The sequence below is a fragment of the Diabrotica virgifera genome, chromosome 9 (genome assembly GCF_917563875.1).
Source record: "Diabrotica virgifera virgifera chromosome 9, PGI_DIABVI_V3a".
In the NCBI taxonomy this organism is placed as follows: domain Eukaryota; kingdom Metazoa; phylum Arthropoda; class Insecta; order Coleoptera; family Chrysomelidae; genus Diabrotica; species Diabrotica virgifera.
Window position 1 is genome coordinate 71527850 of NC_065451.1, and position 19560 is coordinate 71547409.

General features: G+C 34.8%; 1 long non-coding RNA gene across 1 annotated transcript; it reads right to left on the minus strand.

Annotated features, from left to right (window-relative positions):
* Window positions 1-7632: 7632 nt before the first annotated feature.
* On the minus strand, window positions 7633-9252 carry LOC126892958 (uncharacterized). The gene is made up of 2 exons (XR_007701064.1): window positions 8817-9252; window positions 7633-8328 (listed from the first exon to the last, which is right to left on the minus strand). It is a non-coding gene; the product is annotated as an uncharacterized LOC126892958 (long non-coding RNA).
* Between the last annotated feature and the right edge of the window lie 10308 nt (window positions 9253-19560).

The following is a 19560-nucleotide window of genomic DNA, read 5'->3' on the forward strand; positions in this document are numbered from 1 at the left end:
GCAGATTTAATTGAGCAATGTTACAACTTAGCGCTAAATGTGCTAATAATGATTACATATTTGTTACCATGACCCTAACTCAACTGATCATCAGATTTGTATCAGATTCAATAGAAGATCTATCTAAGGGTGACTAATTGAATAGTTGACCTAACAGAAGTCAGCTTACTCTGGGACTCTCTAACTATAGCTATAGCTACAACAGATTGATAAGAATGGCCAGAAGAAGCTAACCAATATTTTGAAGTCATCTCTCATGAAAGAATTCAAGAAGTCACATATTAATAACTCTTATAAATAAAACCAATTATGTAAATACTAGAGAACAAGTAAATCAATTTCTAAAGAAACTGCAGATTAAGAAAATGTTCCCTAGTTACTCACAAAGAACAGGATATTGATCCTGACCCTAAGGTACATATGAACCAGAAAAAATTTAGTTCCTCGGAAAGATGATGCTTGAACAAAATAATCCCCCGGTGAATACAAAAGCTACAATATTTCAATATATCAAAGAAGTTACCATCATTATCAGAATAATAAAATAGTTGAGTTGGTTGTTAACCTCTCACCTGATCACAACCTTGTGCTAATTCCGAGCAAGGATGACATACATCCACATGTGATACATTTTTAATCTTAAGACATCGACTTATTGTCGATTACTATACAGCTCATAATGTAGCAATAATGTTATTTTGAGGTTTTACACCTATTCAAGTGGCTAGTTTCAATTACTTGTACACTGGACGTTTACACTGAGGATGGTCAGTTTGACCGAAAACGTTTTGTACAACCACTCCCTTGTGGATGAATTTTAAAATTTTTTAATAAATTTATAATATACCTATATACAACAGAAGTGTTTACTTCATTCTACGTTGTCTTAACAAAGGTATACAGCCAACTACAGGGTTTACCCTTTTAATGTTTTAATAAAATAGTAAACTTAAGAATAGATAAACATACAAGTTAAGACTAAGTCTCTTCAGAATGAATGTAAACTGAAAATCAAATAAGAATGCCCAATACATGATTAAAATGATGATTAAACATTCTATCATAAAGATTCAGCATCTGAACTAATTGAGGTAGGCTTGGAACTAGGCAACTGTGAGCAATGAAATCTGCTTCCTATCAGGTGCACAGTCGATAAGCAACAAGTCTCGAACCCACGTATTTGCATAGCCAAGCTAGGCAAACCACTTTCCTCAGAAATGTTCACTACAATAAATAATGAAATGGTTTCATAGTGTTTATCATAAATTTAATCTCAATTAACTTTATCAAAATTTGGACACATGCAGTATAACTTTTGAATCACACTGTATACTAAAATTGCATTTACCCAAACAAATATCACAATGACTTCTTTAGACAAAAACAAGCTAATCTACCAAGGAATCATGCTAAGCATTGAAATAACTTTCCAGTAGAAACTACAAAATCAAATACAAAACGAGATAATCCTAATCTAAACCTATTATGTAGATACACTAATCTACAAGTGATGACATATATAAGCATAATCACATACAAGGTGTTAACAGTTCCATACCAGTTCAATATTAAGCCAAACTAAGCTAAATCTCAATAATAATCTAATGACATCTCAGATACATAGAATATGGAAAGCTAGAAAGATTACTATAATAGATAAAACATAGAGTCCCTATCTGGTGACTAAAATCAAAATCCAAGCATTAACCTATTCATTGAACAATCGAGTATTTCTGAAATTTAGAAAGAGGAATTAACTTGATCAAAACTGTTAAGTTAATCTTCTTCTTCTGATGACGAAGATGCTAAGTCGTTGACAGTATTATCTGGTAGTAAGTCCTTTATGTGAAATCGACCAAGTTTCTTGTTGGACGAACTATCTTTTAATTCATATATTAAAGGAGAGATTACTTTACTGACAACACATGGGACATATTTCTGACAAAATTTGGCAGAAATAGCATCACCTTTACTTGACTTAACAAAATTACGTTTTAATACCCGATCACCAACAAAGAATCGCAAATCTCTTTTCCTCAAATTGTATTGACTCTGTGACTTAAGGTAAGAAGATTTTAACTTCTTCCTGATGTCTGCAAATATTGGAGGCAAAGTCTGAATATCATCTAAACGATGAAGCTTCTCAGAGATCTGAGGGAGATTTGTGGAATTGTCTGAAATTAAACCAAAATAATCACCAGACAAAGCAATATTTCTACCAAAATTTAAATAAGCTGGAGAACATTGAGTAACTTCATGGACCGAAGTTCTTATGGCTTGAGCTATTGAGTGAATATACTGGTCCCAAGCTCTGTGATCTGGATATGTGTATGATCTAAGGGCTGTTACAATACTGCGGTTCACTCGCTCACTATGATTAGCTTGCGGATGGTATGCAGCATTATAAAAGATCTTCTGAACTTTGTATTTAGTTAGAAGGTCTTTAAAAGCCTTAGACACAAATTGAGGACCATTGTCACAAGACACAATTTGGGGAACACCAAACAACAAAAAGACTTGTTCCTCCAAATATTTCACAATGGCAGGGACAGTGGCATTCCGAAGAGGAAAAACTAGTGGAAATTTTGTAAAGTAGTCCACAACCACCAAACAATAGGTATAGCCATTGTAGCTACGAGGATATGGTCCAATCAGATCCATGGATATCATCTGCCATGGGAAGTCAATGTTCCTAAAAGTACCCATTAATCCAGCTTGTGGCATAGTACTTGGCTTGCAAGTAGCACAAACTGTGCATCTAGATATATATTTCTTAATATAGTTGCGCATGCCAGGCCAATAATATAATTCTGCTATCCTACTAAATGTTTTATAAGAACCAAAATGACCAGATGTCACATTATCATGAAATGTACGAAGAATTTCATCCCGGTTTGCTGTTGGGACAACAATCTTCCAATCAGACATATTAGACAAAGCTTCCACTGAACTAACGACATGCTTATAAAGGATATTATTTTCTACTTTAAAATCAGGATATTGATCAGGTGTTTGAGTAACTTTTTCCAACATTTTCTGATACCATGCATCCGGAACTAAAGTGGATAAGTCAAGAAGATTGACATCAAATGTTCGAGACAAAGCATCAGCTACTATAACACCATTTGCTTTACGATGGACGATATTATAATCAAAGGCTGACAACTTACAAATCCATCGAGACAAACGTTGGGAGTGGTTACGCATAGAATGCATCCACAATAATGAACTGTGGTCAGTAATAAGGGTGCACTTACGACCTTCTAAATAGTAACGGAAAGCCTCCAAGCCATGAATAATAGCAAGGAGTTCACGCTCTGTAGTGGAGTAATTTTTCTGAGCCTTATTAAGCTTCTTACTAGTATAGGCTATGGGGTGTTCAGAACCATCTTTCATCTGAAAGAGTACACCACCTGAAGCGGTATTTGAACAATCTGTCATGAGATAGAAGTGTTCACTGAAATCAGGTGAAGTCATGACCGGAGCACTGGTAAGAGCTTCCTTAATGCGATGAAAAGCATCATCGGCTTCAGGAGTCCAGGTGATAGTCTGGCCCTTTTTTCTATTCTTAAGGAGGTCAGTAAGGGGTGATAATAAAGTAGAATAAGAAGGCACAAATCTACGATAGTAACCACACATGCCCAAGATCCTACGTAATTGTGTAGTAGTTTTAGGAATGGGGAAGTCCTTAATAGCGGTTACTTTATCAGGGTCTGTTCTCAAACCTTGATGATCAACAACATATCCTAGAAATTTCAAATTAGGACGACAAAAATTACATTTCTCTAAATTAACAGTGAGATTAGCCTCTTTAAGGCGTGAAAATAATTTCTCCAATATTTCAATATGTGAAGAAAAATCAGGAGTAACAACTATGATGTCATCTAAATAATAGAATACGAATGGTTCGAGTTGGGGACCAATAACCAAGTCCATTAAACGACACATTGTTTGCGGAGCTGAAACTAGACCGAAAGGCATTGTAACAAATTGAAATAACCCTTTACCACTGACAGCGAAAGCAGTATACTTCTTACTCTCTTCGCTTAACGGAATTTGTAAGAAGGCTTTGGATAAATCGATCGAAGAGATATATTTGGCATTCTGAAGTTTGCTCAGAATTATATCTATCCGAGGGATGGGATAAGCATCTCGATTAGTAGTGATACTATTAAGTTTGCGACCATCGAAGCATACTCGGAATGATCCATCCTTCTTCTTTGTCATCCATAACGGCGAACAATAAGAAGAATTCGAATGTTCGATAATGTTTAGAGAGAGCATCGTATCAATTTCTTTCCCTAAATCTGCTTGCCATGCCTGAGGTATGGGATATTGATATTGTCTAAACGGAGTTGAAGTGTTCACTTCGATAGTATGAGATATTAAATGTGTACGGCCTAATTTATCTTTGGAAGATATAGAAGAAAATTTAGAGATAATATTCTCTAACTGGTTTTGTTCTAAGCTAGACAAACTAGAGAACTCACGAATGGCACTTACAGTTGCGACATTAAAGGAAGATATAAACAACGAAAAATCTGAACAGTTTAATGTACTATTAAATGCATTTAAGAAATCCATGCCAAGAATTATAGAATTTTTAATTGAAGGGATAACATAAAATGTAATCATTTTCCGAATATTGGCAACTACGATTTCTGTGTCAAATTTACCTGTAATTGACTGGATAGCACCATCCGCAGTAGAGACTTGCAGAGAAGAAATAGGCATAACATTAATATCCGTGTTTTCTAACAATTTCAGCGAATTCGAACCTATTAAAGAAATGTTAGAACCACTATCTAATAGAGCTAAACAAGATTGTCCTAAAATTTCAATTTCAAGATAAGGTCGGTTATCATTATGTTTCCTAACTAATAACGAATTTATATCAAAATCCAAAATATCTGATTTATTTTCAAAATTATCTGGTATTAACATAGACATATTATTATTATTTACAAACGTACAGCCTGGTATAGAATTTGGAACTGTTTCCTTGTCTTGATTATGCTTATTACTAAAATTCCAGTTTAAGACTGGAGGGGATAATCTACGATCAAGCGAACCGTACGAGTCAACTGAAGTGTTACTAACAATTACTTTTTCCCTGATTTCGGTTTGCGTGCTGGCCTCCGGTTGGAAGTGTTTCTTCCTTCCTGAGAGGGTGTGTTCGAGCTGCTGGCAGGTATTGGACCTGAAGCTTCGTCTACAGCTGCGGTCATATTCCCTGATGGGGCTGCTGTTTGAGGAACGCTCAGGGTACGAGCCTCTGCATGCTCGTTTCCCGAACACTTAAAACAGTTACGTTTTAATGTGTTGTCTCTACCACAACCGTGGCAAAAAATCCGCGTTTGGGGTCTGGTACAATCACGAAATGCGTGATTAGCTTCCCGACAATTCCAGCAAGAAAAAGAAGAAGTAGTCACAGACACATTCGGTGTATGGGGTCTAGATTGCCAAGAACGATTTCTCGAGGAGTGAGAGGTAAATCCAGCACCAGGATTAGATGTTGTAGGAGGATGAAAAGACCAGGATAGAGTTTCTTCTAACCGTTTACACTTATCTGTCAGGTCTTCGATAGTGGCTATATCAACAAGTGCCAATTGGGCATGGTAAAAAGGTAGAAAACATTTTAGAATTATCTTAATTTTTGCATTATCTGTCAAAGGAGTATCTAAACGACTACACATACCCAACATAGTGTTAATAAACATAGTCACTGAAATAAGGCAGAAAATCGGATTTTAGTTTCTGAGCCAAACCGGTCCAAGTGGTAAAGCTACCACGGTTGTTCATAAACCACGTAAAAGCATGGCCTGTAAATAATTCAGCAGAAGCTGCAAAAAGATCCTCCTCACTCACACCTCTTGAAATCCGAAGACATTCCACCCTATCCAAAAATGAAATAACTTGGTCATAGTGACCTTCACCAGAAAACGAAACTCCCCATTTATGTACCTGAACAGGCTTGGGATGTAATAAGGAATTAGCGGCTTGAACCGAAGAAACAGGGGTGGACGTGGCTATAGGATTTACTCGAGAATCGAGTTCACCTTCTAGACTGAGAATCTTAATGGACATAGAGCGTTTGTAAAGTTGTTGCTCCTCATCTGAGCAACATAGTAAGTGGACACGACCAGAGATATGAGCAAGACGTGAAATGTACCTAGAATACATGTTATCATGGACAGTCCCTCTAAAAGTGGATATCTTTTGAGTAAGATCCTCGATGGTCTCATTTATTCCCTGTTGTTGTTCCAGGAAAGGAATAGCTGCAGCTGAAATTTGACGGAAACTCCTGTTTCCTTGCTCCTGTTTAAGAGCACCACGCAATAGACTGCGTTTTCTATCACATTTAGCGGCTTCTTCAACCTCTATTTCCCTTATCCTCAGCTCATAGTCCAACTCCCTAACTAACAAATGTTCTGGCTGATAGGTACACATGGTGATAGGGAAAGAATTAGTAACAATAAACCCAACCCAACAACGACAAACCGAACCCAACCCAACAACGACAAACCGAACCCGATCCAACAAACTAACGACCAATTAACCGACAATCTACTAAACGAGCTGCTAAACTAATGAACGAATAAACCGACAAACCAAATATAACCGAGATATATATTTGGGGTAGATATTTAAAATAATTTAAATAAATGTTTTAAGTGAAAATGTATATGTAAAAAAAATGAAATCTTTATAAGTTATATATAGGTATAGAGTGCAATAACTTAGCAAAACTAAAGTATATTACGGCTGCACCTAAATCAAAAGTAGTAATGTACCTAGATATCAAAAAAAAATAAATCATTCAAAATTTTTCAAAATAAATATCCAGGTATCACCAAACCGACCAGACCGAAATGTCAACCAATATACCTATTCAAATATTATCCTACTCAAGATTTACAATTATTATTTTAAATAAATTAAAATAGTACCAATACAGCAATATAAGTGCACTAGTTTATTGTTTCAAGTAACGTACAAAAAAGAAACCAAAAATATCTCTATATACTTACAAAATATACAACAATGGACCAGAAAGATACTTACTAGAAAAATTTACAATAAGCAACACAATAAAAGGTACTGTCTTACTGAAAACTGGTCCCCACGTTGGGCGCCAATTGTAACGAAACGAGGTTATGTTGTGGCAGAATAGACATTGCTTTAAAGGGTAATTACTTATTTATGGAAGTTTCCACAAAATAGGCTAGCTGGAAATTGAAGAGAATAAACAGTAGGGCTCAGGGAAGGATCAGGCCGTATTTGCATGCCCTAGTAAGACGGTACCTACTGAAATACTTGAATGATAAAGAAAATAAATTAATATAAGGAGTAATGACAAGAAAAGAACTATTGACCAAGAAGATATTCAGAAGTAGTGTTGAGCGCCAGGAAAGAATAGAATATATTGCTCTCCACGTGACCTATATTGCTGTACCTAACTAATACTATTAAAAGGTAGGATAATAAAACATATAAGTATGTACAACCAACCAATTTAATAAAAAAAAATACCTATAACCCCTATATATACAAATTTATACACTAGCTAACTAGTACCTGTCGTACTAGAAGGATACGCTCCTGTCGACACTGAGATTTACAGAAAAAAAATAAAACACAAAAATTTAATTAATTATACCAAGACAGTTATTTGAAATTACAAGTTATTTACCTAAACAAAAATATTATATTGATATTGATCACAATATTGGCTGACAATTCCGTATCTGACCTAAAGTGATAAACCTGAGTACAATATCTAATAACTGAAATAAAGGTTATGAAATAAGGGAATAAACACCTAGATATTGTATACAACACCTTTACACGATGATTTATAACCTTCAGATTATTTTAAATGAATGATGTGAGCGGTGAAAGGTAAAATTTGTTGAAAAATATTAAATATTAGACAGTTATTAAATTTTAGCAAAGTGAGTTTATATTATTATTAAAGTTATTTATTTCAAAGTTATTAAAACTATTAAAGTTGAAAGATATTATTGAACAAAAATTGAAAACGTAAATTTTACTATAAAACCTGTTGCTTCTACAAGTGAGAGCTGGTTTCTTCTCCAAAATCCTGCTAGATGAATGGTTGGAGATCCAAGTTATCCTCCAATCTTCCCCAAACCTGGGGGGTACTGTCATCCACAAGGAGGTACGCTTCTATGACTGTCAAATCAACATATATTCCATAAAAGTAACAAAATCGCCCAAAATTTCCCAAAATTATTTTATTCCATTTCCAAAAAAACAAAAGCTGTGACTTGACTTAATCTTCTACTTCTCCTTCTCCACCAGTGGCTAAAAAACAAACCTTGATCAGCTGGTTGGCCTTGAGCATATATGAAACAGGGCCTCTACAAAAAGGTGTATCACCTTATCAGAACTTGACAGAGAAAAAATCTAAGTAAAAATTGAAGTTTGATGTCCATGCTTAAAGTTCATTGACCTTGATTATCCTTGAATGGAAACAGCTTTTTAAACGAATATAAGAAAGTATTTAGACAAGTAAATGGGGATCTTGCAATCAAAGATTACACTCTGGAGTTATTTAAAGGAGAGAATTAGCTTATCATTGATTTCAAACTTGTGGAGTGAAAATGTAATTCTTGGAATTTTTTTGATCTGTAGAACGTAGATTAGAAGTAGATATTGAAACTGTGATAACTGAAGAATAGCAATGTTTTCAATCTAATCTAAACATGGTATTAGAAATGATTTAGACAGTTACCTTTTTTTTTTCACGGAAAAGAAATGAAAAACCATAGCTATGTGACATTCATACATACCCATTGCTTTCCAAAAACGGAGTTGAAAAATAAAAACTCTTCTCTTGAAACACTCCACACTACAAAACCAAAACAAAACTTCCTCCAACGTAAATTACTCTTCTTATAAATTAATATGTCAACCAAATTTCTATTTCTTATGCAATGGCCACCGGCGGAGATTGAACTGTTGCCTTATCAAAAGCCGAAAACTAAGTGCCGGACCGCTGCGGTTGCCGAAATGACCAACACGCCAGCCGGATGCCGGCATCGCCAGGCGAACCAACTTATAAAACTTGAATTTCCCCAAAAGTTACAAACATCATCCAAATAGTAAAAATCTAGGCAATACCTACTACACGCTGAAGTATATTTGGTTGTATACTTATTGGGAGTTGCTTTTCCTAATAAATATTTTGAAATGCATATTATAAAGTGACGATGAGTATCACTCATCGTTACAAAGTGCTTATGTAGAAGTGTCTGTTTTTCTATTGTTGAAAGCCTTTTGTGTTCTGCTATCCGTTTGTCAAAGGTTCTGCCAGTTTGACCGATGTGAGTTTAAATACGGGATGTTTAGAAATTGTTGTTTCAAGTTGGTTCATAAATATATCTGACAGCAATGGGCTTATAGGATTACCCATGATAAGTCCTGCACTGTCGTTTGTGTATATTTAATTATTGAATTCAAAATAGTCTTGATTTATGCAAATTTCAAGAAGGTGTTAAATTTCAGATGCAAAAACAATTCTAATATTGGTGGAGATACGTGGATGATATACTAGTATGCTTTACAGGAACTAACAGACAACTTGACCAATTTTTATCATACATTAATTCACTTCATAGTAATACTGAGTTTACAATAGAAACAGAAGAGAATAATTCCATAAACTTTCTAGATGTAACGATTACGAGACTACACAACAAACATGAGTTCTCCGTATATCATAAACCTACCCATACTGACACAACCATACACAATAATTCATCATCCCATCCTACACAACACAAATTAGCAGCCTACCATAGCATGATACATAGACTGACAGAAATTCCCATGACAAAAAATAACTTCGAGATAGAACTAAACATCATTAAACACATAGCAGTAAACAATGCCTATAACGAACAAACAGTTAACAAAATTTTAAACCAAAAATTCCATAAGAAAGCCCTGAAATTAGTGTATCCACCACCACAGAAAGAACCCTTCTGCTCTCTCACATATACTGGCAAGATGACAACAAAAATAGCCAGATACATAAAAAAGAAAGGAATAACACCAGCTTTCAGAACTAACAACAACTTTAGTAAATATATTAAGAACAATAAAAGCCGAAAGAGAAAGCAACTACAGAGTGGTGTGTACAGGTGACTGTCCGAAAACTTACATCGATCAAACTGGCATAACCTTTGACAAACGGATAGCAGAACACAAAAGGGCTTTCAACAATAGAAAAGCAGACACTTCTACATACGTACTTCACCTTCTAGATCATAATCATTCTTTCAATGAAGAGTTTCAAATTCTGCATATTCAAAATAAAGGCCTTAAGCTATCTTTTTTAGAATCTATGGAAATTAATAAATTGAAAACTACAGATGTAATTCTGAATGACCAACTCGAGACAAACAGCTCCCCACTCCTCAACCTCTTCAGTTAAAGACTTAAAAAGGCAAACACATTGTAAACTATATCATCTGAACTAACGGCTCGCCGGTGGGAAGATGCTACCTCAAAACTGGACTACAGAGACGGAAGTAAATTCCGGCACAAATTCAAAGTCCTAAAAAAACAAAAACTATCTCAACCATCTCATCTGTTGGTCAACAATCACATAGTCAATTCCCCAGATGGAAAGCTGAAGCATTCAGGAATTCGCTTCAAAACAACTTTCAAACTCCAGACAACCCGAACTTTGATCGCTTATTTAAACTGCACACAGAATACATAGTAAATGTTACTCTCAACTACCACGTTCCAGTCTATGATCCTATCATGGACCCCCTCACAAACAGGGAAACGGAGAGCTTTTGCCAAATAGGTAAAAACAGCGCTCCCGGACCTGATGGCATCAACCGAAGGTAAAAAACTTCCAGAGAGTATCATCCCTCTTCTAACTAAAATATTCAATGCATATCTCAAAAACAGCCACTTCCCTACTCCATGGAAAGTGGTCAATACCATCATGCTTTTGAAAAAAGGCAAACCCCCAACCCACGTGGAATCCTACAGACCAATCTCTTTAATCAACACTCTGGGTAAAGTTCTTGAGCTAATCCTAAAAGAGAGGCTCAATAACTTTCTCGAAATCCACAACATCATACCAAAATTCCAATACGGATTCCAGTCAGGTAAATCTACTCAACATGCATTAATAGATTTCACAACTAAAGTTACTCAAACCATCAACGATGGTTCATTCGCCATAGCCACATTCCTGGATGTGCAGAAGGCTTTCGATCAGGTCTGGCACGACGGACTTGTTCGGAAACTTCTGGACATCGGGCTACCATGACAATTTACCAAAATTGTACACTCATACCTCCACAACCGAACTGTCAGAGTGAAAGTAAGCGATCAAAAGTCTACCCCCTTCACTCCACAAGCTGGAGTTCCCCAGGGTTCAGTCCTAGCACCACTGTTGTACATCATCTACAACAGCGATATCACAAACCAAAATATCCCAGGTACTCGGCTGTTTCTCTATGCAGACGACACGGCTCTACTCACGACAACCTCTCGATACAACCCACAACTCATCCACAGAAGAGCCCAGGCTCTGTTGAACGTGGTCGGGGACTGGTGTTGTAAGTGGAGAGTCACGCTGAACGCGAACAAAACAACAACAATTGTGTTTCGCGCCCCTTCTGTGTCACAAAGAATCATAAAAAATGAAGACGACCAATATCCACTGAGATTGCTGGGAGAAAGACTTGTTGTTAGCCCGACTGCGACCTACTTGGGAGTACTGTTCACCAGGACTCTTAACTGGGACGCAGATCTAAAGGCAACTTTAGATAGGGTAAGGAACAGGGCCAGACTTCTCAACCCTCTCTCTGGACGAATTGGCAAGACACACAAGAAGACTCTCATACACACTTACAAGACCTTTATTCGACCCATCATTGAGTACAAATCATGCATCTACTCTCTTTGCGCTAGAGCAAAACAAGAGAGGTTGTTGCGAGTGGAACGTAGAATCTTGCGTAGATGCAACTACGAGCACTGGAGATATCCCTCAAACGAAATCCATAACATCTCAAACATCCCCAAAATCAGTGAGAGAATAAACTCTTTGAACAGGAACTTCACAATCAAAGTAATCAACGGTCCCCCCTCCGACACACAAGAATCTCTCAAATGTTCCTGTTCATCTTCCGGCCACGTATTCTACCGAAAGCCCAAACGCAAAAAGATTCATCTACCGTCTGCTCTAATGGAAACATGCATTGACGAACTCCCAGTAGAATACGAAAACATCCTCGAGGCTACCCCGTTAGCCTTCCGTTCACTCCTATAACAGATCCTCTTCCCTACCCCGAACAGGGAGAAGTTGGTTTTTTGCGGTTTCCCAACTTCATTGCACAATTATATCTGTTCGTCCCAATAAAATAGCCGCAACTATTTTCACCACTCGAACGCTCACTGTCCACGCTGCGCTCAAAAGCCACCTCCTGACCGCCGACGAGGGACGCAGGTTCGCCTGTAGTTGTACAAGGGTTTCTAGGGAGACTGGTCGAGAGCAAAGCACGGACAGTACACGTAAATGTCTATGGAACCAACAACAACTCCATCAAACTTTCTTCTCTGTTGCCTTTTTAGCCTTCTGGACACCACCGTCCGGCATAACCCAGGAAACCAGAAACACCAGAATACGACACTTGCCCCAGTGTGTTTTTCGGACTGTTTGCTTTTGCGGCCACATTTTACATTCACTACAAACCCTGAAGAGGGCTAAATCCTAAACGGGGACACTCATTGATAGCATTTCTACATAGCAATTTATTCTATACACGCAAATCAAACAATGAGAAGTAAACTATATCACTCGAGAAAGGCAGTCTGCCGAAACAGCTGCAGTCACTTAGTTGTAATAAATTTTGTGGAAGTATAGAAAACAAACGTTTTCAGTATAAAATGAACTTCTATCAAGGTACGGTCGAATCCATCAATTATATTGTTTATTGTTTGTGATGAGAGAGGTTACAGGTTGCAATAATTGCAATAAACATTGGACGTTCTAAAAAAAATAAAATCGATTAAAAACTAAGAGCGCAGTACCTATAAGTGATGATTAGTTGTTGTTCATTTCTTTGTCTAATTTTGATATTGCCATATCAACGTCTTTCTAAATTACTGTTTAGTAAAGGAGTAAAGATATGTAAATAAACATAATGCTACGTTTAGAAAACAAATATTGCTGAAGTTTCATCCATCTATATTTGGAACAAATGAACATGATCCAAATAACACCTCTTCTTGTTTTAACTTAATAAATAGCTCTGTACGCCACTGTTTTTGTAACGTTCGAAGGTCTTGCACGTACCGGTTAACAAGCGTTCCCGAGGGCTCGACTATCTTCTCGGGATATCCACATAAGAATCTTCTTTACTTTGCCTTTATCTCTGCTCACTTGATTATTTTTCAAATATGCACTAGGAACGACAGAAAATGGCTTTTGGGCCATTCCACGGCCTGCGTTGTCGGCACTGAAAGATGAAATACATCCTCCACAAGTCCCTACTTAATTTTGTTTTGGTTTCAAATTGTATCCCAGAAAGTCATGCGTTTTTTTTTGCTGATGTTAAACTACACTCACCGGCACAAAATTCCGCCACCCAAAACTTTGGATTAAGTTTGACAATCTATAACTTTATTAATTTGTATTCTGATTTTCAAGATTCTTGCATCAGTTTGTAGGTACATGTATTGATGTCGTTTGTTATTATTCCGGTAACACAAATTTTTTAGCTTGGATGGCATTATACGAGGGTGAATGGAAACGTTGTTTTTCTCCTAATTTAAAAAAATTTTGTGGAAAAATTGGACGGACGATTTTGTTTCATACTCCTTTTGTATTATCCTGAAGGTATTACTAAGGTTTTGTTTTTTTGAATTATCCAAATATATCTTTTCTTGTAAGAGCTGCAATAAAAACACTGGTTTGAACGTTTATTTAATTAAAAATATCAAACGCACTAAAATTAACAAAACAAAACAAAATTAACAACAAAACAAAACAACTCAATAGCGAGTACGTCCACCTCTTGCTAGGGCTTACAATACCGAGCCAAAATCTCAATACCGGTATTTGGTATTTAAAATTTCAAATACCGGGATCCCGGTATTAAAACCAGTATTATGAATAAAAAAAATATACACGTTATATTTATACTCTATCCTCAGTTGTTATATCGACTTATTAACCCTGCTGTCCCGTTCGAGTCAACTACACAAATGTACTGTTCGGGTCAATATGACCCAACTATGGTTTACGCTCCTTAGTCGAAATAAAATAAACTAATGGTGATAAATAAAGCTTTATTAACAAGAAATTATGGTTAATTAAACAAAAATTATGTTGTTAATGTAAATTAAACCTTATCAACAAAAATAAAAGGTATTCTTTTCTTTCAAAAAAGCCTAGTAACAAATATCTACAGAAATTTAATTCAGTTTACAACTGGGACAGTAATAAAAAGAATGGATTTTACAAATATGTTTATGATATATACAACATAATAGTTAGTCTTGTTATCGTTTTTAGGGCAAGTTTACAGCGTGCTCATTTAGCAGGCGGAGTTAGATTGTCCATAGACAGTTCACTAGCATTTCCATCTTGTTTCTGCTCGTGTCCTTTTTACCAGTTCGTGAGAGCTAGTTATTGTTATATCTTTTCTGGAAATGATGACTGGTTTCATTAGTTTTTCCCAATTCCTTAAGAAAAATTCGTCGTTTTCTCAGTTTATTGGTATTCCATTTTATTGATGTCCATAACACGAACGCGTTGTAGGCAGAAATGTCCAGCAGATTAAAAAAATATTCATTGGCCAGCGATTTATCTCTTCTCAGATGTATACCTGCCAACAAGCTAATCTAGAGTATCCACTGCTTCCTTATTGGAATTGTAATCTAAAATAATTTGGGGCTTTTTCATTTGATGAAAGTGATGCATGATGCAAAGTACTCATAAGAACAACATTTTTATTATTTTTAAGAATATTGTCAACAACAGTGGTATCATGCATGAAGCAAAAAAGAATAGCTATGAACTTCTTTATTCGCGATTTTTGCTGAAAGCTCCGGTTTATTTTACTTATAGTCCCCGGCATTGTATCTACTTTGTTTTAGAACAAATTGTCCTAAATTTTACGATGTAAAATAGTTATTACTTACACGTAATATTGTGGCCTTCCAAATCACTACTCAAGTCACACGTCACACGAATTCCTGTATAGATCTGCATTTTGAGAGCAAAGAAGTTTTACTGTTTATAATAATTACATACAACCCAAATTTTGTGCCATATTCCGCTGGCTTGCTTGGAATGTACCATATGAAGGGAGAGCGGCCTCATAAAGGCAACTATAGTTGCTTATCGACGGTAACATTTTCATCAGGGTTAAAACATTATGTTTCCGAAATTTCACGTATTGCAGCAAGTTTATCAAAACCTCTCCTATCCTGTCTAGTAGTTTTGTTATCAAAACGTATTACTTGCAAACTTTATGTAAATACATCAAGCGACATTTTTGAGAAATATACTACTACCCGTTTCCTCATTCCACAAAATTTTTAGTTTATTCACCAAGGGACTTATAAACTCGAGCTAAAAATAAAATACTAATGTATGCTTGGAAACCAACGTTATTCATGTCTTTCCAGTTGGTTCCAAAGACCGTCCATGTTGGTCATATTCATAATTTGGTTTGAAACATCGTCCAGCTATACTACAGTTTATTTTACAAGTTCTAGCTTGCAGAAACCTGTGTTTATTTACAGACGTATCCGGCTGACAAACACACAGGTACTGCCAAATATAGAATACTGCCAACTAAACACACATACACAGGAAATTTTTAACGGTATAAATAGGCGGGTCATATTGACCCGAACGTACCCTAGGTAACAATTTGATTTTTATCAAAAAAATCAGGAAGTTGATTGTTTGTCTCATATGCAATTGAAAGACCTCATATTAGGTAATAAAGTCACGAAACACCAAATCGTTACGCCGCATAATAATTTGTAAAATAAGAAATAAATTATTTTTTGGGTCAAATAGACCCGAACAGGACAGCAGGGTTAATAAATAATATTATATTAGTGGAGTCAATGAAGCTGGATATGAGTTATTACCTCAGATTTCGTTGAACCTCCATCGATTTTCATAAAAATTGGTGAGTGGTTAAAGGATACCTCAAGGAATAAAGGTGACATAGTGCCAACTTGCGCTTTTTGCATTTTAGGGGTGAAATACACCCCTTTTTTAAAAATTATTTTTTAGATTTCTGAAAGTGCAGTCACTGTAAGTTTTCACTTCCTATTTCGTTGAACCTTCGTCGATTTTCATGAAAATCGGTAAGTAGTTAGAGGATACCTCAACAAATAAAAGTTATATAGCATCAACTTGCGCTTTTGCCTTTTAGGGGTGCAATACACCCCTACTTTCTAAATTGTAAAAAATGCAGATTTCCGCAATATGGCGCAAGTAATCTCGTTTAATTAAGAAAAATAAATATTTTTTTTATATTTATGTGCATAAATTACATTTTTTTTTATGTTTCAAACCTTATAACAATCAAAAATCCGAAAATTAATAAGTCGAAAATCACGAAAACCTTATTCTTCTATATTTCTGAAAGTGTAGTCACTGAATGTTTTCACCCACGATTTCTTTGAACCTTCATCGATTTTCATGAAAATTGTTGAGTAGTTAGAGGATACCTCAAAAAACAAAAGTGATATGGCACCAAGTTGCGCTTTCTGCGTTTTAGGGGTGAAATCCACCTTTTTTTTAATGATAAAAATGCAGATTTCAGCATTCTGGCTCAAGCAATCTCGTTTAATTAAGTAAAATAAATATTTTTTACAATTATGTGCATGATTTATAATTTTTATTAATTTTTCAAACCTTATAGCAACCAAAAATCAGAAAATTAGCAAATTGACAATCACGAAAAAAATTATTCTTTTATATTTAAAAAAAGGCAGTCACTGAAGGTTTTCACCACTGATTTCGTTGAACCTCCATCAATTTTCATGAAAATTGGTAAGTAGTTAGAGCATACCTCAAGAAACAAAAGTGATGTGGTATTAACTTGCGCTTTTATCCCGGGGGTGGATGTTACCCCTTCTCATGGGTGAAGACTATTTTATTAAAAATAACCCCATAATTAGATAGAGGAGGAAATTCTAAGCAAACTTTCTTTTATCAAGTTTATAAATTTTTTATTTAAATAATGTTTCATAATTTAATAAAATATTATTGGTACAGTAAAACCTGTCAATAACGGCCACTAAAAATAGAAAACAATTGGCCGTTATAGAAATGTGGCCACTAATGCTAGGTTTCCTTTTCCACAAATACATAAAATATAACTGAAAATTAATTTATTTTAGTAATTAAAGCAAATCTAATTAAATATAATTCTACAAACAAACGGAACATACCTTTCATTAGATATCGCAAATCACTTTGGCTGATTTTGTCTGCATATATTATGTTTGAGGAATCCCTTTTTTTGTGAGACTGGATATAGGACATTTCTCAAGTATGAATTCACATTCATGGTATATCGTTGCTATACAGGGATAATAGTCTGTGCAATGTTATGGTACAGGCTACGTTAAATATGAAGTAAATGTGGAAGATATACACTGGTTATTCATTTCAATTTAATTTGATTGTTTTTTAATCGTTTACAATATTTAAAATAATTAAAGATATAAAGTTAGGAATTTCAAAAATAAATTCAGTTCTCACTGGCAGGGTGGGAAATAATAAAGTGCCATACAATAGCATTTCATTACAATGCTCATTACAGGCATTACAGGCTGCTCCGTTTGAGAAAACTCATACTCTCAAACTTTGAGAAAACATCCATTCAGTTTCGACCAACCCTGTATTACCTAAAATTAAACGTTTTGGTAGATTAATAATTTTTAACAATAATAGACATTAAAAATCACTTGAACATAAATTGATTTTTTGATATCAAATCACTACATTTATACAGGGGGTGAATATTGCTATGAAATTTGAAAAAAAAAAAACGTAATTATCTTTTAAATTACTTCGTATAACATCACAAAATCTGATATTTTAAGAAATAAAACATAGAGGAGAATCCAAAAATGTAAAAATATACAGGCTGTTCCATTAAACAAAAGATTGTTTTGTTTCACCCTGTCAATATGGGTGGCACTGTATATTTGGAAATGTATTTAAATTCTGATATTATCTATGCCCCAATCTCACCTAAATAAACATTTTTCATATCTCCTACAACAAACGACTAATTGGTCTTCCCACAACCTGTATACATACAAAATCTCCGCTATAAAATTTTTTCAAAAAAATGTTATTGGTTTTTTTTTTAAATAACTCCGTTAATTTTTGAAATATGAGAATTATCCAAAAACCATTACAAAGCTAAGTAAAAGGTCTATAACACTGTATTAAACATAATTTTGTAAATCCTTTATTTTTTTTAAATACAAGGTGAAAGGGCCCCGGTTACATGGTTCTCGCAGTAAAATTTACGTTTTAAATGTTTCTATCTCGGTTATTTTTTGTCGTAAAAAAATATTAGAAAAAGAAAAAGCTTAAATAAAGTCAAAACTAAAATTTTGTTCTCTACCATTTTTTAAGTATATCGAGTATTTTTGGAGTTCTTATCAAAAGAAAATGAAATTCACGAAAATTTGAAAAATTCTAATTTTTTTAATCGTATTTTTTTTTTCAAAAATATGTATTCTAAACCGGTCAAAACTGTTGAAGTTATTACTCATGTTAAAATAAATAAAGTTTTAAATGGGTTACTATAAATTTGAATTTTTGTGGAAATGACGTAGGTTTCATTTTCCATTCTTCCCTAAAAAATCTGAAAGGGTTCTCTTATTTCCATCATAACTTGCTTAATTTTGATGCTATCGACTTCTTAACTTTTTGATAGTTACCTTTAGGTACTTTATTAAAATGTTTTGTATCTGTATTTAACAAAGTGCATCGTTTTCCTGTTATTTAAGCTTGAATACTAAGATTTGAGTACTCGCGGAAAAAAAATATACATTCAATTGCATATAACTCACTTTGTATATGTAATAAAGGATTTTTAGAATAAGGAGCTTATTTATTTGTATATTATCTTTGATTTTGGTAACAACAACTTTTTTGAAGAAACTTATGGTTTTTGAGTTATTTATGAAAAACTGCTTTAAAACATGGATTTTTTTCAGGAAAAATCAAAACTTTTGATCTTTAGTAACTCAAAAACTATTGATTTATTGCAATAACTTTATATAACAAATTTTACTTATAATTTATCCCTCTATCGATTAGTGGTATTATTTTTAATAAAATAATTTCCACCCCCGAGAAGGGGTGGCATCCACCCCCAGGGTAAAAGCGCAAGTTGGCACCATGTCACCTTTGTTTCTTGAGGTATCCTCTACATAGGTACCAATTTTCATGAAAATCGATGGAGGTTCAACGATATCGGAGGTGAAAACCTTCATTGACTCCACTATATGAAA